At 36.6% G+C, this 24,739-nt stretch overlaps 1 pseudogene; it reads right to left on the reverse strand.

Annotated features, from left to right (window-relative positions):
* Positions 1-13,241, reverse strand: part of LOC114046508 — a 180,672-nt pseudogene extending 167,431 nt beyond the window's left edge.
* Positions 13,242-24,739: the final 11,498 nt, after the last annotated feature.

Here is a 24,739-nt window from a genome sequence, read left to right on the forward strand (position 1 = left end):
TTACTGTATGACCCTGGGTAAGTCATTTAATCCTGTTTGCCTCAGTTTCCTCATCTATAAAATGAGCTAGAGAAGGAAATGGCAAACCTCTCCAGTAGCTTTGCCAAACAACCTCCAAATGGGGTTATGGGAAATCAGATAGGACTAAAACAAATGAACAACAACAACAAGATTTATGTGTGTGGCAGTAGTGAATAGGATGCTGACTTAAAGTCAGGAAAAATTAAAATCAAATCCCACTTCTAACGCTGATCTCGCCATAGGCAAATCACTTTAGTTCTGACCATCAGTAAGATAGGAACAGTAATGCCCTACCTTATGGGGTTGTTGCCAAGTTCAAGTGAAATCATATATTTATAGTTTTTTTTTAATTTTTAAGCAATATATAAGTATCAGTTGTTGATATTATTATTCTCATTCTCATTTTTTCCTGTAGAGTTTAGTTAGAAATGGTCCTAGGACAAGTCACTATCATGCTGTCATTCCTTTATATTTAATGTTCTGTGGACTATTCTCAAGTGGATAAAATAATGACTTTTGGTAATTGAATAAAACTATTGGGCTGTAAGCTCAGTTATTATCATTAATAATATAGAGCCATTACTATTTTATTTAGCCACTTTTGAGATGTCCTTCACTCCTCCCTCAGGGGGCCAGAATTTAAAGTGAAGCAGCTAATATGTAGTCAGTCTGCAAGGAGCTTGCTGACAGAAAGCTTTGTTAAACACAGGAAGGAGGTCCCAAGGTACCTTTTGGCTCCTTCCCTGGAAATCCTGAAGAGTAGAGTTTTATTTGAGGAATGGAAAGAAAGGTGGGGAACTGGTCATTCAACTTTTCTTCCAGACACACAATAATTCTATTTCTTCCCAGCATACTGGGTTCTGAATATAGTTTTAGGAACCACACGGTCTTACCTATTATGCTCATTTACTTCCCCACTCCTTTTATTTGCTATAGCAACATTACTTCAAGCTGTAAAACCCAGGAAAACAGCAAATACTGCCACACAGACCTTAATGCTCTTTCCTCAACAGAATTCACAGTACTGATAAGTAGGTTGTAATTTCTCATCAGAGGACTCCCCTTCTTAATTTGCAGTTCATTTGAAGCTCATTCAGAAGGACTGTTTTAATATACTATCTCAAGGTAGCAGATAAATGCTGTATTTTCTGTGACAACTCAGCAGTCCATCCTCCTGGTTTGCAATTACATTCAGCATTGTCCTTAGTTCCTCAGGCTGGGGCTGAATGATGGTTATTTGAAGCTGAATATTTGTATGTGCTAGAAAAGTAACATTGGCTTCTACGGGTTTTCTGCAAGTAAAGGGCATAATGGATATTGTTGAGACAGGAAGTAAATAAAGGGAACTTCAGTTGTATATGAAGAGAACTAGAAGAAAGGGAGAAAAATGGGGTTGTGGTGACAGGTGTGGAATAAATCATGTTAATTCCTTGGCAGTGGACTCAAAGTGTATACTAACCTAAAAAGATATGGCTGAGTAGACGGAAGGGTCTACTAGCTCTCAAATGGGGTCTGACAACAGTTTGATTCACCTATTTCAATATGTCTGATAAACAGCATGAGCCTTCCTCTCCCGCTGTGGCCCTCCAAACAATTAATGAGACCTGCTTTGTGGCAATGACCATGTGTAATAATGAGGTGCCATTGGAATCGGTTTTCTGATGGAAGCTGGAGTGAGTGAACAGACATTGGAGAATCTGCAGAAGAGCCATGGAAAACTCCCTGTGTAATATGAAAATAGATATAACAGACACACCTGTCAGGCCTTAAGGCTTTGATGCCAGTGTATTGAATTGAAATGTGTTTGTGGCTGCTGCCAAAAAGTGAAATGAAAACAATTCAACAAAATTCAGCAAATACTTATTAGGTATCTACTAAGTGACGGACATTGTTGCTCCGATTTTAATTGTAAACTTCATATTTGCGTAGCCAACCTCTGCCTTTTGCATCGGCTTATCTCTATCATTTTTAACCAAATTAAAGACAGACTACCTTGGTGCATTAGGAGAAAAAAAGAAGAAGAAAACCAGAAGTACTTGATAAAAAGGTGCCTTTGAAGATTTGAGGTTTTCAAATTAAATTTTGATAAGCACTATTTATTTTAAGAGTACTTTGACTGTATAAAGCAATGTTCATCTACTGATCTTAGTCTTAATATTAATTCACTAGCTCCCACAATATGCCTAGATAGTCTTGTCCTTACTTACCCAGACTCTTCTGTCCACTAACACAGCTAACCACCCTAGTTCAAACTCTCATCACCTCTTTCCTAGACTATTTCAATGACTTCCTAATTGATCTCTTTGTCTCCAGTCTGTCTGTCTCTCTCTTCAATCCATCTTCCATGCAGATGCCAAGTCAATATTGCAAAAGTTCAGGTTTGATCATGTCATTTGCATGTTTATAAAGCACCAAGTGGCTCCTTATAACCTCTTAATACAAACTCTTCTGTCATTTAAAGCTGTCTACAAGCTGGCTTTAACCTGTTTCTCTTCATTTGCTGTTCAGTTATTTTCAGGTATGTCTGACTCTTCATGACTTTATTTGGGGTTTTCTTGGCAGAGATACTGGAGTGGTTTGCTATTTTCCTCTCCAACTTATTTTACAGATGAGGAAACTGAGGATTAAGTGACTTGTCTAGGGTCACACAGCTACTAAGTGTCTGAGGCCAGATTTGAATTCAGAAAGATGAGTCTTCCTGACTGCAGGGCTGGCATTTTATCCACTGCACCACACAGCTGTGCTAACCTATTTCTCTAGGCTTATTTAATATCAATACCCGTTAAGTGCTCTATCCCCTGGGCTAGCCCAACTGACTAATACATGTTTTTTTTTGGTTTGTTTGTTTTTTTAATGAGAGTTTCTCTTTTGTCTCCATGTCTTTGCATAAACTTATCCTTCTTGGAATGCACTGCACTCCTTCTTCCTATTCACCTTTTAGAATCCCTACTTTCCTTCTCTGTTCATCTTCAGTGCCTCCTAATTACAGCAACACCCTGGTTGTTGTAATTCCACTCCAATATTACTTTGTATTTACATTCTATATTCCATCCCCCCCTCCTCTGTCTCTATCTCTGTCTCTGTCTCTGTCTCTGTCCCTCTTTCTCCTTCTCTCTCTCTATATGCATATATATATATATGCATATATATGTATATTCCCCAATGTGCATATGGTTTCTCACCAATAGAATGGCAGCTCCTTGAGGCCAGGCATTATTTCGTTATTGCTTTTGCATTCCTGGTAATTAGCACAATGCCTAGTGTATAGTCTAGATTGACATTTGTCTTCTAGTCAGACTTACCTGTATGGTTAAATCACACATTTTTGAAAGATTAATGATTTTGCTTAGGAGACTGAAATATTGTGAAGCTTGGTGCAATTAGTGCAATATCATCTGCAAACAAGAGCATTGGTGGATTTTGCCATTTATAAGGAATCAGTCCTTCATTTGGACTCTTGAAAATCCTTTGTGGCCTTAGCAAACAACTTTGGCAAACATGCCTCTGTCGAATGTATACATTGCTTAATGTTAATAATCAGAAGGTTATCAAAATTACAGCTTTAAGGGCATCTTACATGTAGTGTGTGCTTGGGACGTACTGGGTTGGATGGAGGAAGACTTTCAGACAGCATCTTTCTGTGCTAAATCAAAAGCTTTTTTATAGTCCACAAGCACAGTGGAGTCCTATACTGTTTTCTACATCTTTCAGTCAGTTTTATGACTTCAACAAAGATGTGGTCTGGGGTGATGGTGTCGGTGTCAAAGGTCTTAGAGAAGCTCAGCTTTCCTGCATTCCAACAAATACCTGAAAAGGGCACAGAAGGACCAATGGTAAAGAAATCCCCAGTGAAGCTTGAGTAAATTCCTCTATCCAGTACAGAAGTGCACAAAAAGGTGGATGAGAAGTGTTTGTCAGACACTGACATAAACCAACAGGAGAACAGGTTAATAAGGAGGCAGTGGAGGCAGGGAGAGAGGTTGAGCTGAGGAGACCAACATGAAAACCCCATTGAGAGGTTTTCTGGTTAGAAAACCTGGTCAGAAGCCAGTAGAGGAATGAGAGTGAAAAGAAACTAGTTCAAATTCCAGCAAAGGTACCTGTAAGCAACTGGCACATTGAGTAAGGTCATTGCAAGTGTTAGTTCCAAAAATTGGGCACCTGAAGCCAGTAATCCAGTCAAAGGACAAGCAGGGGGCAGAACCAGACCTTGTAGGTGACTGTATAGGAAATTAGAGCTCAGCCTCAGATAACTAGGAATTACAGAAGGACAAAGATGGCACCAGCACTTGAGTGCCCTCTGTTGGAGGCCTGAAACCAGTATAATTTCCAACAGCCCACTTGGGGCTTTTAGAGCCACAGTAAATGACGTAACCACTACCCAACTGAGGTTTGTGCAAAGAAAAGGAGAAAGAAACCAATCTAGGCCAAAACCCAATGGTTCTCCAGGAGATGGACACAGAAGCCAGGGACTGAGGTAGAGATTGGGATCTAATACCAGACACCCCATCCAGATTGCCTGAACTATCCAGGTTGCAGAGGGGACAGGACTAAGTAAAATATTCTCTACCTTTCATGCATGAAAAGACTGGATTAAGCACAATATCCCAGACCAAGAACTGAGGTTGAAAATATGAGAAAACTGAAGAAAACACAGATCACAATTAAGAAAAACCATGGGTTATAAGGAACTCAAGACATAAACCCAGGAGACCATAAATCCCAGAACTAAAAGTAGAAGGGAAAGAAAAATCACTTGTCCACAAGAACTATTAGAATGACTGGAAGAAATAAAGCAAGAGATAACAAATGAAGTGATGAATTAAATGAGAGTTCTGGAGGAGAAGGGAAGTGAATAAACATTTACATCGTGTCTACTACAGATACTGTAATAAGTGCTTTTATCAATATTATCTCGTTTGATCCTCACGATAATCCTGGGAGGTAGATGCTGTTATCTCCATTTTACAGTTGGAGAAACTTAGGCAAGAAGAGATCAAGTGACTTGCCCATGGTCCTGGAGCTAGTATCTGAGGCTATATTTAAACTCTGATCTTGTTGACTCCCCACCCACCACTTTATTCACTGCTCCACCTGCTGCCTCTGGGCAGGAAAAGGGGGAAAACAAATTAAAAATAATGTATAACTGCAGGTGGAAAAATTTTGTCCAAGTATGGGACTCTAAACAATAAAACAGATGATACAATCCAGTAACTCCATGAGATAATAAGAATTGTTTTCCTTGGAACAGAAACCATGCTCTCAAGATTTTTTAACTCTTTCTTCTCTGTAACATCTCCCTTAAGGCCCCATTCTACTGAGTGGTGACTACTCTACCTGGCCCAATTTCAGGCCATCACTAACCAGGCTTCACTTTACTATCTACTCTCAGCAGATTGTTCCCTCTATCACCCCTACTCTCTCACTAATCTTCAATTTCTCAATGTCTACTGGCTACTTCCCTGCTGCCCATAAACACTCATATCTACCCATTCTCAAAAACAAACATCTTCAATTGATCTGACTCTACCCTCTAACAATCATCCTATACCTCTCTTCTACTTTAGAGCTAAACTCCTTTAAGAAGGCATCTCCAATATCCTTCCAATCCTCTGCTTTTGAACTTTCTGAAACCTTTTTTACTCTGACTTATTTAAATTAAGCTGCTTTATACAAAGTACCAATGAACTCCAATTGCCAAAGGTAATAGCTTGTTTTTAATCTTCTTCCTTTTTGGCTTTTCTGAAGCTTGTAACACTGTCAATGACCCTCTTTTTCTTCACAATTGCTTCTCTCTACGTTTGTGCCATACTCCTTTGCTTTTCCTTCTACATAAAACCTACACAATAATATGTATTTAGCCACTCCTCAGGCGCTTTTACTGGATCTTACTCCTGATCATACTTGCCGAGTGTCCTCCAAGGCTCTACCCTAGCCACTTTTTCTCTCCTTCTATAAATAGACCATATTAATAACCAAAACCAAAAATTACATGACTATGTCAATAGATTGAGAACAAAGGCTTTCAACAAAATGAATTACTCTTTAAATTAAAACATTAGAAATCAGAAGAAACAACCCATAATAAACAGTCTGTGTCTAAAACCAAGAGAAAGTTTCATCTGTAATGAAAAAAGAAAAAAAAACCCTTTTTCAGTAGAATCAGTGGTAAATCAAGAATGTTCATTATTATTACTACTGTGTAATATAGTTTTTAGAAATGCTACCTATGGCAATAGTAGAAGAAAAAGAATTTGAAGGAAAAAGAATAGGCAAAGAAGAAACAAAGTTATCATTTTTTGCAGATTATATGAGACTATAAATGAACTTCAGAGATTCAGAAGAGAATATTACAATCTCTCTCTTTGGAAGAGAACCTCAGAGATTCAACTAAAAATTAATGGAAACAATAACTTTTGGAAATCAGTGTGGTACCTATTAAATTCACAATATCATTAACCTTTCTGTACATCTCCACCAAAACTCAGGAGAGAGAGGGAGGGAGGGAGAGAGAGAGAGAGAGAGAGAGAGAGAGAGAGAGAGAGAGAGAGAGAATTTCCATTAAAAAACCCTATATAATATATAAAATATGTGGGAGTATACTTATCAGGAAACACTGAAATTATATGAATAAAACTCCAAAATGTTATTAAGTTAAATAATTGGAGAAATATTAACTACTGCTGATTGGGACATGCCAATGCAATAAAAAATGATAATACTCTCTAAATTAACTTATAGAATCTGTGACATACCAATCAAACTGCCAAAGGACTACTATATGGAACTAGATAGATTTATAACACAATCTATCTGGAGGAACAAAAGGTCAATCATTTTAAGGGAAATAATGAAAAATGTGGTGATGAAAGTATAGTATAAAATCTCAAAGAACTAATTATCTAAAATGTTTGGTATTGGTTTAAAAAAGAAAAAAAAGTTAATCACTGAAACATATTATGCACCCAAGATTTAGAAGTATCTGAAGACAGTATGAGAGTGTTTAATAAAACAAGGACAAAAACTAACTGGGTAAAAACTCACTATTTGACAAAAACTGGAAATATTAGACTATAATAATAGTCTGGGAGAAATTAGGTTTAGCTTAAACACCTCAAACATACCATAGTAAGCTCCAAAAGAATATGTGATCTGGATATAAAAGGTTATATCATGAACAAATTGGAGGAATAATGAAGGAGATGCCTTTCACAACTATGGGTACAGGAAAAGTCCTTGACCTAATGAGAGAGAACCACAGAAGGTAAAATGTATAATTTTGATTACATAAAATTGAAAGGATTCTGTATAATAAAACTCAGTATGGTTAGAATTAGAAGGCAAACCACTATGAGGACTATAATCCAAAAAAGATTCATGAAAGAGGGAAAGGACCTATGTGTATAAAAAATTTTTATGCAAGCTCTGTTGTAGCAAAGAACTGGAAACAACACGAGTGCCTGCCATTTGGGGATTGTAGTGTATAGATGTAATGTAATACAGTTATCCCTTCCACATTGTGACTTTCCCTGTTGTGGTTTTGATATATCACAAGTCAGCATAAGAAATTAAATGGGGATTTTTTGGGAGTTTTGTGGAAGCTGCAGATGATGCGAAGGCCAGCAGACAACACAGAAAAAGTTTAGAAACTCAGAAATGCATAAAGTATATGTATAGTATTATATAATATAGACATATTTTATCTTTTAATATCATAATTCACTTTTTCACAAAGGGAGGGCCAAAAATTTTTATGCAGATTTTCCAGATCATGCAGTGCCGCACTCTTAGCTGTTGTGATGTGGAAAGGATAACTGTGTTATTGTGTTATAAGAAATAATGAAAAGGAAGGATTAAGAGAAACTTGGGAAGACTTTTAGAACTGATGCTGAATGAAGTGAACAGGACCAGAAGAACTATTTATACAATGATTACATTATGAAGGAAAACACCTTTGAAAGATTTAAGACTTCTGACTAATGCAATGACCACTCATAGTTCCAGGAGATTGATGCCTCATTCTTCTTGGTAGAGAGATGTAGATTTTAGGTGCAGGATGGGAAATCCATTTACAGATACAACAATTAAAACACGAAGTTGTTTTACTTGATTATATTTTCATTATAAGGAAGGTTTTTTTTTTATGTTTCACAGATATCATTTACCTACAGTAAAGAATGTTAGACTTGGATTCCAGAATCTCACTTCTCACAGGGGGAAAGGTGGTGAGGAGATATTAGAAGGAAGTAATACTAATGAAAAATTAAGGAAAAAGAGTATCAATATAGTAATTAAAAATATACAGAAAAGAGTAGAAGAAAGTTCTGGAGGAGACACAGAGAAGCAAGGAAATGCTGGTACCAGTACTATCTTAAGTATTGTATGCTAAAAACAAAGACCAAGCTGTATGTAGTAGAATCACAGTTTTGCCCATCACCTCCATTTTCTGGCCTTCTTTGTATACTGAAATAGTTATGTTTCTTGACTTTTCTTCATAATTAAAAAATAATGATGTGGTCTGCTCTATAATCAGGTAAAACCTGGATTTCTAGTCATGGCTGGGACATTTTACATTAGACTCTCCTAAATGGTGGAGGGAATGCTAATGCTTGAGGGGAGGAGTTGTTGTGAAAGCTTTGAGGGGAGAGATATTCCTCTTCTGAGAAAGAGAGTCATGGTTCCAGACTTTCTTTGGGACTGATTCCAGAAACATGGAGAGAGACAGACTTTAGAAGCTGGAGACATGGAGGGGGAACTGGCTCTTCAATGTGTCCTTGATTTCCAGCTTGCCTTCTAAACATTTTAGGGAGTTTTTTAGGGGTTGAGACTTTTCTTTTGTTTGACTTGACTCGTCATCTTTCTCCCATCCATACAGTTCATTCACTTAATGTATTTCCTGGTATGTTGTAATTTTTATAATTTCTCCTATTTCTTTTTGCTATTTGCTTAGATAAATGGGTTTATTCGCTATTCATTATTTGTGTTGGTCTTTTGTGATGGGAAGGAGACAAACTGATGAGCATAATTTAATCTTCCCTTTTAAGAGCAATTTGAGAAGTAGCTTTTGTATTAAACCTATCATACATAGATAAATGATATTTGGGGGAGCAAATAGACATAATAATAGTAGAGAGTGGCTAGCCTAGTGATGTCCCAAGAACTTTCCAACTGATCTCCCTTAGCCATGGTGTTGGCTCTCCTCTCATTAGAAGTGGTCCAGACTTCATGTCATATCTTTTAATGTCTCCTGTGAGCCATAATTAGACAACTGAAGAGGATATGAATATCATACATGGGCAACACACACCTTATGTAGGGTATAATAATTAATATTTCCATGGCACTTCAAAGACTTGAGTCTTGTGAATACACTCATTCATTTGAGTTTCACTATAACTCCAGAAGCAGAGACTGCAAGTATTATTTTTTTCCAGTTTTACAGATTAATAAACTGAGATTCAGAAATAGTAATTTTCCCACTGTTAGAAGTGAGATTCTGGAATCCAAGTGTAACATTCTTTACTGTAGGTAAATGATATCTGTGAAACATAAAAATCCATCTTAGGTTTTTTATTTTTTGCAACTACATTTACATATAGCCAATTTTTCTACATGATGGAAAGCAGGATACATACTTCCTACTACCTTAAATCTAATAGACCCTGGTATATAGAATGATAAAAAAAGGAACCCATCTAGGTTTGTGATGAAGGCAAGGCTAGAAAACAAGTAAACAGCTTGTTCCGTGTACACTCAGGGGTTACAAAGCCTGTGCTTAGGGCTTTCCCAACATACCTAATGTAGTTCAGAAAGATAGTTTGCTTTATAGATAGCTGCTAGGAGCAGCCCATCCATTTCCCTCTCCCATTCCCTATAGCACAGCATAGATGGGAAGTGGGGATGAAGGAGGATCCAGTGGGATGGTTGAAGAAATTCCTTCTTCCCTGCACATACTGCTTGGTGCATGGGAAGCTTCGATGCTTTCTGTCCCTGAAGTGCTTCCATTACTTATAATGAGTGTTCATTTCATTTTGGGATAATGCTTTTAGGTAGTGTTGCCTTAAATATTGCTGCATATACATATATATGGATACACATACATACATACATATAAAATTAAATCCTTTTGGTTTTACCTTAGCTTTTGAAAAAATAGAGGGAGGATTGATAAGCTCCTCTGGGCTTTCCCCCTTCATTGTGGGTTGTTTTCCTTTCTAGCACTTTTGCATGAATATAATGAAGTGTCCAGATTATATTTGAATCTATTTTAACTTATGTCCAGAACAATGAATATTGTTTTTGAATTATCAGATATCAATTGCCACACATTATCTATATATAGTAGAAAAAAGCAGGCCATTGCTTATCTTGTATTATTTTTGTACAGTACTTGGATTTTTTCTTGAATGTGTTTTTATGAAAACTCATTTTCCCTGTGAAGTCATCATATGTTGAGAAAATATGTTTATCTTAACATAATTATATTTTGATCTTTGGTTGCATGATCTCATTAATATAGGTACTTCTTTCACCTTAGCTTATCTCAACCCATTTATATTTTCTCATCCCATGTGATTCTTGTCCATACCCTTATACATACTCTCCATAAAGGATCCACCCAGTGGGATGAAATTATTTTTCTAGTTATTTTTAATATTTCTTGATTAAGAGCAATGCAATAATTGGGCTATTCATCCATTATCTTTCTTCCTATCTTTTATGAAAAGGATCATAGGATCATAGGATTTAGAGTTGGAAAGGACTCTGTAGACCATCTAGTTCACTTCTCTCATTTTACAGAATAGGAAACTGAGACTGAGGGAGATTAAATGACTTGTCCAAGGTCACACAGGTAGTAATTGTTGAGAGCCTATGTTGATCCCAGGTCCTCTGACTTTTGAGACATTTCTTTTTTTTTTTTTAATTGTACCGTGTATCCTTGAAGATGCTAAAGGATGTTTATAAAATGTTAAGCTACAAGAAATTGCAAAGTTTATCTGGTCAAAGCCTCTAATTATGCAGATAAGGAAGCTAAGGCCCAGAGAGGGTAATTTACTTGCTCAAGATTATATCCTTTCTACTACTTATTTTATGCAGGTTGTCTTTGATAATATATCACAAGCTACAGTATACTTTCTTTTAAAGTACTGTTTAAAAAATCTTAAAACAATGGTCTTTCAAAACTAAGGTAGGCTAAAAACCCCATTAAGAATACATAGAATAGAATTTAGAAAGAAAGGAACTATATGATTTGGAGGGCAGCTAGGGTGTACAGCAGATAGAGTGCTGGGCCTGAAGTCAGGAAGATGAGTTCAAATCTTCCTCAGATACTTTCTTTGCTTAGGAGATTAGCATAAGATGCTCTTTATTAAGAGGCATATATATATATGCATATATATATACATATACACACATATCTATATATAAGAAGATCAACAGAACATTTGCTAAAATTTTAGTTACTATTTCTATGCAGTGTTGCCTATCTTTTTGCTTTGGTCACACTAAATACATAATCCTTTAGTCCTGAAAGTTAAGTCAGTATAAATGTGGGACCATATTAGTTTAGCTAACTGCTGGATCAAACTAATATTCAATACTATTAAGTATGAGAACTGTATTAATATCAAAATTTTCTGCAGTCTACCACAAACTACTGTCTTCTGGCTTAAAATACTATTTTTGAATAGGAAAGAAAATTCTGTTACTAAGCATTTCTATTTCATTTTGTTGTATACGTGAGAAAATTACTGAGTGGCTTAACCTGTCAGACAGTTTAGGGGGAACCCACAAGTTGATACCAAAAATTCTGGGAAATTGGGCTAGGCCATGTATTGTGTGGCAGCAGAAGTCATCATGGTAATAAATATACTTGTACACTGTAATCAAGTCTTCACTGCAAGCCATACTTGTAGTGGTTTTTCTTTTTTTAGCTTTTTGGCTATATTCCATTCCAAAAAGAGAATGATGCTTGAGGTCCAGCACCTTGATAATGTTATGCTTTAGTAATAAGAAGTGTACTTCTTGTGGATGAAAACTTGATTAAGAAAAAAATATATAATCTGAGTAAACCATAGAACACACTAAAATTCCTCTCTAGAGAAGTACCTGAAGTGGGGGATGGGCAATGAAAGTATATACTTAAATACACATAAAGAGATAAGATGATCAACAATTTTTTTCATACAAGGTATGAAGATGAAAGGAGTTGGAAGTCCAAACTTTTTTGCTATATTGTAATCCCTGTCACCACTGGGCTGCAGTTGGGTAACCACATTCTCTTGATTAACTTCATTTTCTGCATCACTTCTATCAATATCTTCATTGTCATTCTCCTCATAGTCTGAAGATTCTGTTATGTTCTGATGAGAATGGGATTCTGATAAAGCCCCAAATAACTGGGCACTAACAGAAGCTAACGGTGCACCAAGGATCCGCGTACTTGCAGTGATATGCATGGGAATAAGGAAGGATTCTGAATTTGTCATCCAGGCAAATGGCACATATGTCATACTCATCTCCTTTCTTGAAATTCTGTATAGGGAGTTTCTTCGGTTGATCTTTATGAAGTTGATTCCTTCAAACTCTATGTCTGTCCTGCACAAATTTTGTGGTCATGAAAATGGCAATCAAGATGAGACATACGCCCATTATGATGAGGAATGGTATTAGGCAGTATTCTAGGGGAAGGCTAAACTCTGGAACCAAAACAATATGGCCTCATTTTTCATATGTGAATTCATTTTTAACTGAATTAGCTGATGCTTCACCAATGAATACAGAAGGAATGTCAATCTTCTTTAAAATACCAATGCTCTTGGATACCATGCTGATTAGGTCATCAGATTCAACATTGTGTACTATAGCTGCTTTATATCCCATTTTCTGTGCATATAAAACCTTAATATCAAAATTACAATCAAATCTTCTAATTAATACAGTGAAGGCACTGGAGGAGTTGTCCTTCAGTGGTGGAGGTGCTATGGGTTCATAGGCATTGGTTTTGAGTTTATGAGAAATATCTTTAAACCTTCGGTTGGAAGTCTATAACCAAATCTTTCTGGAAGGTCATCAAATGTCTGTGATATATTTTCAAAATCATACGCTAAAATGTCTGACTCCACAGCTAGTAGGATAAAGAATGCAAACAGCTGGACAGTCAAAATAGCATATATCTATGCGGCTGACAACATTAACATCCCTGTGGATAACAGCATCTTGATCACCTGAGGCAGTGGGGCGGGGAGTGGGGAGTGGGGTGGACACCCTGGTGAAGAGCTAATTCATCTGAGTTCCTCCTCAGTCATGTCAGGCAATCTTAAGAGTGGTGTCCACGACCCGGGAGCTTGCTTTGTGAACCCAGTGACATGGCCTCAGATATTTACTAGTTATGTGACCCTGGGCAAGCCACTTAACTCTACCTCAGTTCCTCATCTGTAAAATGAACTGGAAAAGAAAATGGCAAACCACCCTGGTATCTTTGTCAAAAAAAACACCAAATGGGGTCATGGAGAGTTGGACAGGAATGAAAATGACTGAACAATAACAACAGCAATGACAACAATCAGAACCACTAACACCACCACCAACAAGAAACAACAATTTCAGATCTAAAAATTATGTGGGTATATTATAAGTAGAGATCATCTTTTGTTATTAATAGTATTTAGGGATCTGATGCCAAATCAATAGCTTGACAATTGTTCCCTTACTTTTCCCGTGTTCCCCAATACCAGAAATTTCTTAAAGATAGGGATTATTTTGTTTATAATCTTGTTATCCCTACCTAGTGCCTTGCACAGTGTCTTATACATAGTAGCATCAAATAAATGTTGGTTGATTTGAATTGGATTGCTGTCTCTGCCCTGTTTCTGATCTCTTATTGCATTTATAAGGGCTCCAGTTGAGCATTTAAAGCATCCTTTTGTGTTTTGCCCTAACTAGATTATAAGCTCTTAGAGAGCTGGGCCCATGTCTAATTTTCCTTTTCTACTGCTTACACCAGTTATCACGGTAACAGGTAACCATACAGCAAATATTTGTTTGACTGGTCATGGAATTGACTTTAGAGAAAAATTAATTGATTGAACTGATCATTTTCTTTTTGGTACTATATGCGTAACATATTAAGTAATGACCATATTTATGTTAAGTGATCAAGGGCATAGCTTGGCTAAGTTATTTGTAATGACAGTATATAAACTTTTCTTGTAGATTACTGAGTATCTTTGAAGTAATATAGTAAGTAATATTGTATGTTATGTAAGTATAATTTAGTATACTAAGTAATGGCAAGATGACCAAATGATGGATTGGTTCTACAAGCAAACTTTGCAACCTCTAATCAGGAAAACATCTCCCTGAGTTCTTTCCCTTGCCCACACCCAACTCTGTGAATTGACAAAAGCTCTAACAAGCAAAGACCTATGGCGAGATGTGTATTGGTACAAATGTTGTTCAGTGAAGTGTCTCTTGTGATTAGTTTGTTTCTAGGGGGCCCTATTAAGCTTTGTTTCCCTTAGTTGGGCTATTAAAAAGTGTTTGTCAGCTTGGGCTGTCATCACAAAACAAAATTAAACTGACTGATCACACAGAAATATTACTATAGAGAGACATAGCTGGTTACTGAATACCCTGGACTGTATTTGTGTAGGATTTTGAAGTTTTGGCACCTTGTCAATTTTATTTTATGGTCAGCAGTCATAAACTCTTGTAGAAAGAAAGGTTTCATTTTCTTTTATATGGAAAGGCTAAATCTGAAGTGCCAAGCATCCAAATCCTGAGAGCCCTATCTTTCTCCATGCTTTTGAACATTTATATATTTGTGTCTTGTAGTACATTAAATGTTTAAATATACTCAGAGGTTGAAAAGCTATTTTAGAGAAATATTAGTGAATGTGGAGATGAAAGTAGAAGTGAAACTTTTTTTTAAGTCAGTCCATCCAGTTCACTTTATTTTGAGCCTACAGAAGTGATTTCAATTTGTTACAGATTCATGCCTGGGACATAAAGATCATAAGGATGGCTTTCTTTTTAGGCATACAAAAAAGAGTGAACAAACCACTTTCTTCCTTTCTTCTCTTTTGTTTCTTTCAACACTACTCATATTTCCTTAAAACAAAAAAAAATACACTTAACTATCATTCCTATCTTCCTTAGAAATAAGTTGTGACATCCCTTGTTTTTGCTATGTGTTTCAAATCCTTGCTCCAACACGTAATAGCTTGTGTGACAATGTTTGTCACTTAACCTTTATGAGCCTCAGTTTCTTCATCTGTTGTAACATGTGAATGATTTCACCTTTAGTATCTACTTCACAGGGTGGTTATAAGGCACAAATTAAATAACATATATAAAACTTAGAGCAGTACAGAAGTGTCTGTTGTTGTTATTGGACTTTATCCATACAGGTATTTAATTTGTTGCCTCTATTTTCCATTTGTTAGTTATATTTAGATTTTCCTACTATTCCTTTTTGTATGACTTTCAGTATATGTTAGATAGGGGCATTTCTGGGTTGCTCAGTAGAGGACAGAACTCATGGATCTTATTTTTAACATGAGATCATATTTTTTACAAGGTGGTAAAGAGGGCCAAGAGCTCAGGATTTTTTCCCCCACCATACTCTACATATTTTCAGAGTGTAGAATATATTACCAATTTAAGGAAAAGACTCTTTACCCTTCAAACAAAAATAAATAGCAGATATCCTTTATAAATGAGTTCAATTTTGGAAGGGATGAGATAAAATTTGTTCCAGAGAGTTGTGCTATCTAGGGAAGGGAGATTCCTATTACACTACTTCCTCTTCCTGTCTTGGAAGCAGCAAACATGCACCTTGGTCAACTCTATTTAGATCTGTTACAGAACTTTGAAGAAAGCCAGCTTGGGTGTTAGGGCAAGGGGTTCCAGAACGAAAATTCATTCCTGAAACATATTTCATAAAAAGAATGATTATAATTTGTTCACTTTTTTCTTTCTTCATTTTCTCTTTGCAGTAAATCACTTGTGGCTGAAACATGACTAGCTAATTTAATAATGTAATATACAAATGCATATATATACAAGGTTATGTATGAATATATTTATATATAAATATTATGTCATATTTCATATGTAGAAATATAATTAAATATCTCTATATATGATTATAGATGTGCATGTGACTACACAAACTATACAAAGTTTGAAACAATGTTGCAAGGTAGATACACAAATATAAAAATGGATCTGTAATTTCATTCATTCAGGAGTTCCCTCTCATTGTAGGTTAGAATCCATCCATACCTGGGAACCTTGTGAGATATTTCCATGTCGTGCTGAAAGTTCATCCCAGACGCTCTGCCCAATGTGCTGAAATCCTTGTTTTCTCCTGATGTTCTGACAATCTGAGGGGAGGGCACTTTCTTACTCTTGCTATGTGTTTTGCACATCTTTCTGACATCTTTTTACTCCTGTTCTTTAGAATTCCTCGTTGGTTGTGGGTTGTGGGTTGTGGCTTGCGGCTTGCTCACATTCACTTTTTGGCTTTTACTATATTCAGTTTTTTCAGAGGTAGTAGGTTTATAGGCCTCACTACCACATTGCAATACTGGTAAAATGTTTGTGTTAAAAAATGGGCCTTTGCTGTGATGAGAATCTTGTGGTCAGGAAATGTGCTTTGCAATTTCCCAAATGCAATCCAGCCTCTTCCTCTTCTTTTTGACTCTAGACCTAGCTCTTTGCCCATCTATGAGGTAGGTGCTATCGTTATTATCAGTATTGTTTTACAGTTGAAGTTGATGGTTGTTTGTGAGAGGGGCGGAGGAAAGGGGAAGAAGGAGGAAAAAAAAGGAGAAAGAAAGGGGGAGAGATGGAGGGACACAGCATGGCAAAGTGGAGAGCAAAAAGGCCCTGAAACGAGGAAGACTTCAGTTCAAGCCCCATATCTGACTCAGAATAGCAGTGTGACCATGGGCACATTACCTTACTTCTCAGTGCCTCAAGCAAATCTTGAAGACTATAAGTTATAGAAAAGTTGATAATCTTCATAGTTGGAAGGTTCTACTCTTGACTTTCCCAAGATGAAGTCTTAGGTATGTATGTGTGTGTGTGTGTGTGTGTGTGTGTGTGTGTGTGTGTGTGTGTGTGTATACATATTCATCATATATTATTTTTTTTTCTGTTTTGTCTTTGTGTATATGGTGTGATGATGATATCCTTATTTCATTTTAAAAGACATTTTCAAAAGCCACACAATAAATAGTCTCATTACTTTATAGCCCGTTTTCTAGGTATATTAGGGATCTATTCCTTTAGGGCAGCTTCCATGTTAGTATGGACAATTCTCTTTAAGGTTTTCTATTAAATGGAAGAAAAGAAGGGAAAGAAGGAAAGAAAAATGGGCAATTGAGACAAAAATCTACATAATATGTATATAAATATTTAGAAAATTGAGTTGCTTATTTTTGACTGTATTATTTGTTTATTATTAATTTTTTACTATTAATTTTTGTTATTTATTATTAATCACTTTCTAATTCATTCATGAAAAAACATCATTAACAGATGAAATGCATCTCAGTAGTTGAAATTTATATGAACTTTGAGGATTGCAAACTCCTTTGCAAATATTACTGTTTCTAATCTTAGAACTAACCCTGTAAAGTAGTTAATATAATTATTATTACCCTTATTTCAAGTTTGAAGATAATAAGTCTGAGACAGACTAATTGCCTAGCCTAAGGTCACAAAACTAGTTATGTGCCAGAATTGAAATTCAAACTCAAGTCCCTCCTTACATCCCAACCCAACAGTCTTCCTACTGTACTATGAAACTATGGCATGGTTAAAATGATCCAAAATTACATATCCAGTCCCTATCCATGATTATTTATCATTAATGATTTCACAAAGTCTATCAATCATATGTCTGTGAGTCATAGACTCATTCCAGCTTTTACGGTTAAAAGAAATCATCAGGATCATCTTGCCTTAATTGGCAAAGTATAAATTATGATTATGATGATTTATTCATGATTCTGTTGCACCATGACTGTATCTCTGGGCAGGTTACCTAACCCCCAAGTGCCCCAGGAAGCTCTCTAGGACTTTGAATTGATGAGTAGACGCTGGTCTCCTTTGCTAGAGCATCAACTAGTTATCATTGTGACTGGGGACACCACACCCCAATGATATCACAGGTCTGTTTAAAAAAATCTCATTTTACATACAAGGAAACCAGAGGTAGTTCAGTAGATCCCAACAACAGGTCATTTTTAATGCAGTACAGTTAATGTTCTTGTTAAATATAGGCTTGGGCTGACTTTCTTACAATTATTTCACTTCTATTCCCCAGAGGAACAAGATTTAAGTTGTTAGATAAACCCTAAAGAAAGTATTGCACAATGATAGTTTTTTTCCCCTTTTAATCTGGAAAAGGTTGTGGTAAAATTGCTTTATCAGTTCCACTCTGTAAAAAAGGATTTGATTAACTAATTACCATCTGCAGCTCAAAAGATTCTATCAGTTTGTTCTTCAGGTGTCCCTAGGCTACAGCATATTGTGGGATAGCTCAGACTGTCATCCATATGTAGATCAATCTCATTTCTAAGATTATAGTGATAAACCTAATACCTTTCTTTAGTCTAGTAAATTGCCCCAGTAAACAGCTATCCTTAAATACAGCTATGTGTTTCAGTTGCACATTCAGTGAAAACATAGACCCCGAATTATTCTTTTATGCTTCATACCCTAAGGTTCCATTGGTACAGGGAACTCAAGGTGTTGAAATTCCTTCCACCAATGAGATCAACAACTCATCTGATAATCCAACAGAGTTGCCTGGGACACTATGATATCAAGCAATTTGTATCTGAGGCAAGACTTGAACCCATATCTTGATTCTAAACCTGGCCACCCATTACCTCTCATCCAAAACAATCCCAATTTAACAAAAATGTTTTATTTCTATTGCTTTAGGCTTTAATGCATTTGGACTCGGGAGATAGGTTTGAATCTTACCTCTGAAATTGATTAGATGGTCATAACACAATAAAAGAGTCACTGCTCTGCTTCTTCATCTTTAAAATGAGATAATATTCACTGTACTTCCTATCTCACAGGATGGTGGTGAGGAAAGTGCTTTGTAAATCTTAAGTTGCACATAAATGTTACTGTTTTTGCTTCATTAATTGTTTCCAGAGTAGCTTTTGGTATGTCTATCATATGTACTTCTGATAGTTATATTTCTATATCCAAACATCAATTATTTATTTCATCGGTGTGGAAATGCTTTCCATCAACTTAGATTGAAAACCACCCATAATTTAATGAATATATCTTAATCAGCAAAAATTTATTAAGTACATACTATGTGCCAGGAACTGTGCTAATTCTGAGAGTAAAAATAATAGTAAGAAAGAAAGTCCTTGCCCTCAAGGAACTTATAATCTAATGGGGGAAGACAATACACAAAAAGGATTAGAAAAAGTGTATGTGTGGGGGGGGGAGAGGTTATCTGGCATGGGTGCATGATATTTCATGGAGTCAAAACCAAGCAGAGAAGCTGAGAGAAAATGACAAGAGAGCTGGAAAATTCTGAGCCCTCTATAACGGGATGATTTGGAGGGAACTGTTTTTTGGAGATGCCTGAGTCTTAGGGAGATGCTTAAGGTTAAGGGAAGCCAAGTGATTAGCCCAGGGTCTAGTCAAACCAGGAAGTATTTATTAAGCACCTATTAATACCTGGCACCTTGCTAAGCACTGAGGATGCAAAGAGGGAAAAAGAGAAATGAAGAATCACGACAACAATAAATAGTCTTTGCTCTCAAGGAGCTCACAGTCTAACGGAGGAGACAACATGAAAACACACACACACACAGACACACACACCTTTGGAGAAATTAACAGGTGGAATGCACTAAGATTAAGGAAGACTAGGAAAGGCTTCTTATTAATGGTGGAAATTTAGTTGAGACTTGAGGTAATCCAGGGAAGCTAGGAAGCAGAGATGAGGAAGGAGCGTTCTCCCTGGCACAGAGAGAGAATTTGAAAATTCTTGGAGTTGGAAGATGGAGTATCTTATACTAGGTACAGCAAGAAGGCCAGTGTCTCTGGATCATAGAATATGTGGTGAAGAATAAGGTGTGAGAAGATTGGAAAGGTATGAAGGTTATGAAAGGTTATGAAGAGCTTTAAAAACCTAACAGAGGATTTTATATTTGATGCTAGAGGTGAAACAGTGCCACTGGAGTTTATTTTATTTTTATTTTTGGGAATAGAGTGATCAAAATATTGTAATTATGATACAGTAATATATCTGCTCCTTTATTAGACATGAAATATCAAGATAATGCATTTAAAATATAGGCCAGTTAAAGAGTTTTTTAAAAAAGATGTATCAGGGTGAAAGCTGTGGTTATTTAGTTTGAATTAGAACATTAAGTTTCAGGGTGGTCTTTGACAAGGCAACACAAGGCATGTCATGTTGGACATCCAATCAATTTTCAGTTGGATTTTATTGAATAAGGAGTGACTGTGGTCAGATCTGCATGTTAGGAAGATTAGTTGGGCAGCAGAAATCAATCTAGCTGCACACCCCCAAGTAAGATATTAGTAACTGACTGAATTTGAGATAGCCAACCAGTACTTATTAAGCTCCTACCATATGCCAGGCACTCTCCTAAGCATTCGGGGTATAAAGAAAGGCAACCTCCACCCCCCAAAAAACCCCCAAAAACAAAACCAAAAACAACACAAACCAGTCTCTGCACTCAAGGAGTCCATTCTCTGTTGAAAACTGGTAATTTTTTTAATAGCCATTTTTTTGGGGGGGGGGGGGTGAAGATACATTGTGCTACTTTAGCATAGTGGGAAATGCACTGAAATAGAAAGGAGGAAACCTGAGCTATAGTCCCTGGTCTGTCACTTACTAGCTCATTGAATTTGGGGAAACCACTTAACTTTTCTATACCTCAGTTTTCTCACCTGTCAACACAACTAATAATACCTAACTTCCTACCTAACTCCCAGAATTGTTTTGAAAATTAGATGAGATAATTCATGTGAAAATGCTTTGAAAAAAATAGAAAATGCTATAAAAATGCAAAGAATTAGCCCTATCAGACATAGTACCAGTGGTATGAGTCTTGCCTAAAAGGTTTTACATTAATGTTAGAGAAACCTAGCAAGCCATTCTCATCTTTCTATCACTATTGTCATTATTTACCGTCCGTCACCATTATCATCTGTCACCAAGAAATAGTTATTTAACATAGACATACATGCACAGACACATAGGGATAAATATAGAGTCAGAGACTGGAAGCAGTGAGGCACAGGGGATAGAGAACCAGGCCTTGGCAGCACAAGGGGACGACAAATTGGGCTTAGAGATGAAGAATGCAGGCTGGAATGCCTTCAGGAAACTTCAAAGCTGCTTTACAGCCCCTGTGATTCCCCTGAAAATAAAGGTCTGTATTGTCACTGCCAACATTGTATTGCTATGACTGTAGTGAGATATTAAGGGACACAACTGCTTTGAAAAACTGAAAGTGAACATCACAACACAAAGAGCAATGGAGAGGGATGTGGTGGGTATAAGCAGGCTACAAGAACTGAAGAGGAGATCAGAACTGAAAAAAGACCTCAGCAGAGAACAGTGTAATGAAAAAAGAAGGGCTGCCTCTATTGCAAGGTTGAGTGATGACAAGCCGACACCTCGAGCAGTGGTTTCAAACTCAAATAGAATCAGGGGCCACTAAACCATACATAAGGATTCCTGTAGGCTACATATAAATGTAGAAAACCATACATGGTTATGTATTTCTTTCTTTAAGTTAATTCCTGAACATATTAAAATCAGATAGGAAAGACATTTTAATCTGTTTCGGGCCATTCAGGAGTGTTGTGGACTGCAAGTTACCTGTGGGCCTCATGTACGACCCCCTCTGACCTAGAATGCTGTACTGCTACTCTTAAATGTTAGGAGAAAATGAGGAAGGCTGCCAAAGTAGTGAGTGGACCTCCAGTAGCTAATACATGGTAGGATGTGGACAAGAAACACACACAATGGTAGACATGATTGGGTTACAATGGGTATCATTGTAAGAAGCTTATGTGTCATTTCAGTATATGTATATAGATATTAGATATATTTATAATGTTTGATGATGACAGTGCTTTTCTTGGCCTCTTAAAGATAGGTCCTTAAGACCAGGGTTTGGCAGCATTAGTTGGCATTGTGTGGTCTGAGAGCATGCACAGTGCAAAGTGCTCATGCTTTGTGTTCAGAACCAAAGCTACAGTAAAGTTGCACAAAGCAGCGCTGCCAGAAGCACCTCAGATGCATTACATGTTTGATTTTTAATTCATCTTTGGTCTAACTGATTAACAAGTTTTACTGTTGCCAATTTTTTCTCGACCCCTCTGGGGTCATGACCCACAGTTTAAGAAGTGCTCCACAAGAGCCAAAGTTGATTCTTGTATGTCTGATAATGCTTAAAATTTGTATAAACACACACCAAACGACAACAAAAGCAGATGAGAAAGGGCAAGATTTCCTGGGACAAACTTTTAGGGAAGAGGTGATCATATTCAACAAATACATTTTCCAAATTGCATTGAAAGACAAAAAAGATAAAAAGTCTGATGAATATGGATATTCCTTTTCAGTGTAAAATTGAATTCAAAATCACTTTGGAGAATTTCATAATTACAGTTATATTTCACTCTGTAGCATATCTATTGAATTATTGTATAGGCATATGTACTTTTTTTTTTGGCATATGTACTTTTAAAGAGGCTATGTGTTATAACATATAGAGTGTTGGACGTGGACCCAGGAACATCCGGGATTAAAGTCTATCTTTGACATTAATTACCTGGATGAAGATGACCACATTACTTGATGTATCTGAACCTCAGGCAACTCTCTAAGACTTATCTACTAAGCAACTGCTAAATTGTGATTTGTATTACCTCTCCACCAGCTGCCATAGATTATTCATTTATCTCTATACGTAATGTGAATTATTTTCACAATAGATCATCGTTTGCTTGTTTGCCATGTGCTCAAGTCTATGGAATATATAAGCAAGTTAGTATGCAACGTAAATAGAATTTTCCATTCCTTAAGGGCAAAGATTCTCTCTCTCTCTCTCTCTCTCTCTCTCTCATTCTTACTACCTAGGACAGTGCCAGGCAGCTATTAGGTATTTAGTTATGCTTGTTGAATTGGAAATTGAATTGAATTTCAAAAGCGGTACTTTTACCTTTATTGTTCTTTTCTTTTAAATGTACAATTATCTACCCGGGGGGAAATATACCATTCATTTCCAGTTGTAATTTTCTCAGCTACAGTCTAACATGTGAGGGGGTAAGTTGACCTATAGTTTCTCTGTTAACTTTCCTCCCTGTTGCTATTAGAAGGTGTTTCAGCTGCCATTGCTACTACAGTTTCTTAGCTCAGGGCCTAGGAAGCAACTTTGCAGAAGACACTATTAAATGTCATTATTCCAACTAGAAATATAGAGACCATTTGCTTTATGACCCATTCCAAACTGAGCCTATCTAGGACCTTCTGACCCAGACCTGCTACATCCCAACAACCTGCTTGCTTCATCCCTAGAATCTATCTTTAATTTGCTAATTCATTCATTAATTGGACAAATAAGTTTTCAAGTTTTGTTCTAGACACAATGGGCAACAGAAAAAAAAAATAAGGCCCCACTTTCTTTGAGAAATTTTTCCCTCTTGCTAGTTCTCATCCTAGTCTTATCTCTATTGTTAAAGAGAAGATTGTAGGGTAGTTAAGTTAGGAGTGCAGGAATGCAACCATTATTGCCAACAGCACTAGCAAGGCATTAACCCTTTTATTTCTACAGGGCAGCTTGTATAAGCTACATAGGCAGAATAGCCCAGGATTTTGGGCTGGTGTTCTGAAACTGGCAATGTATTATGATAATAGATGTGTGTTTATTGATATGAGCTAGACATGTTTTATAGAGCATAAGAATTCAAGTCTGGAAGAACTGAATTCCAATATAGCTCTAGACACTTACTATGTGAACCTGGGCAAGTCACTTAATATCTCTGTGTCTCAGTTTCTGTTATCTATAAAATTAGAGTTTGGAATTGATCACCTTACTTTCAGCTGTAAATCTATGGTCCTATGAACCTCATTTGTGACAAGGTGATATAGCTCTGAAAATTCTGGTTGCCCTAGTGGTTCCCCCCTCCCCTTTGCCATGACTCTATTTCCATGTGCTGTGTTTTCCATGGGAAAGTATACATTACACTATGTAGTAAGCTGCATGAGGATCTTGGGGGAAGAATGCACCAGATAATTAGGCCATTATAACTGTCACAAGGTCAATAACTGCATCCTTGTGAATACCTTCCCTCTTTGCTTAGATTTGCTTATGGTACCTGTTTGGGTCCTTGACACCTACCTACAGCCTCTCCCCTTCTTTGTTGTGGTTGACATTTTTGGTGATTTCACATTCCTCACTGATGGTTCTTACAACTTGACCTTTCCAACTTAGGGATTTTACATTCATTCATCTGTTATGTTACTTTAAGCAAATAACACTTCTTCCTACCCTATTGAAAAAAGGGAATCATGAAGTAATAGGGAACAAATGCCTTTAACTTATTTCCCTATCTCAGAAGTTTTGAGTGATTTTATCTATACTCTCTTGTCTCTGGGGAAGAGACAAATCTGTTTCATTTCAAGACT

The sequence above is a fragment of the Vombatus ursinus genome, unplaced genomic scaffold, assembly GCF_900497805.2.
Source record: "Vombatus ursinus unplaced genomic scaffold, bare-nosed wombat genome assembly UNPS02014784.1, whole genome shotgun sequence".
NCBI lineage: Eukaryota > Metazoa > Chordata > Mammalia > Diprotodontia > Vombatidae > Vombatus > Vombatus ursinus.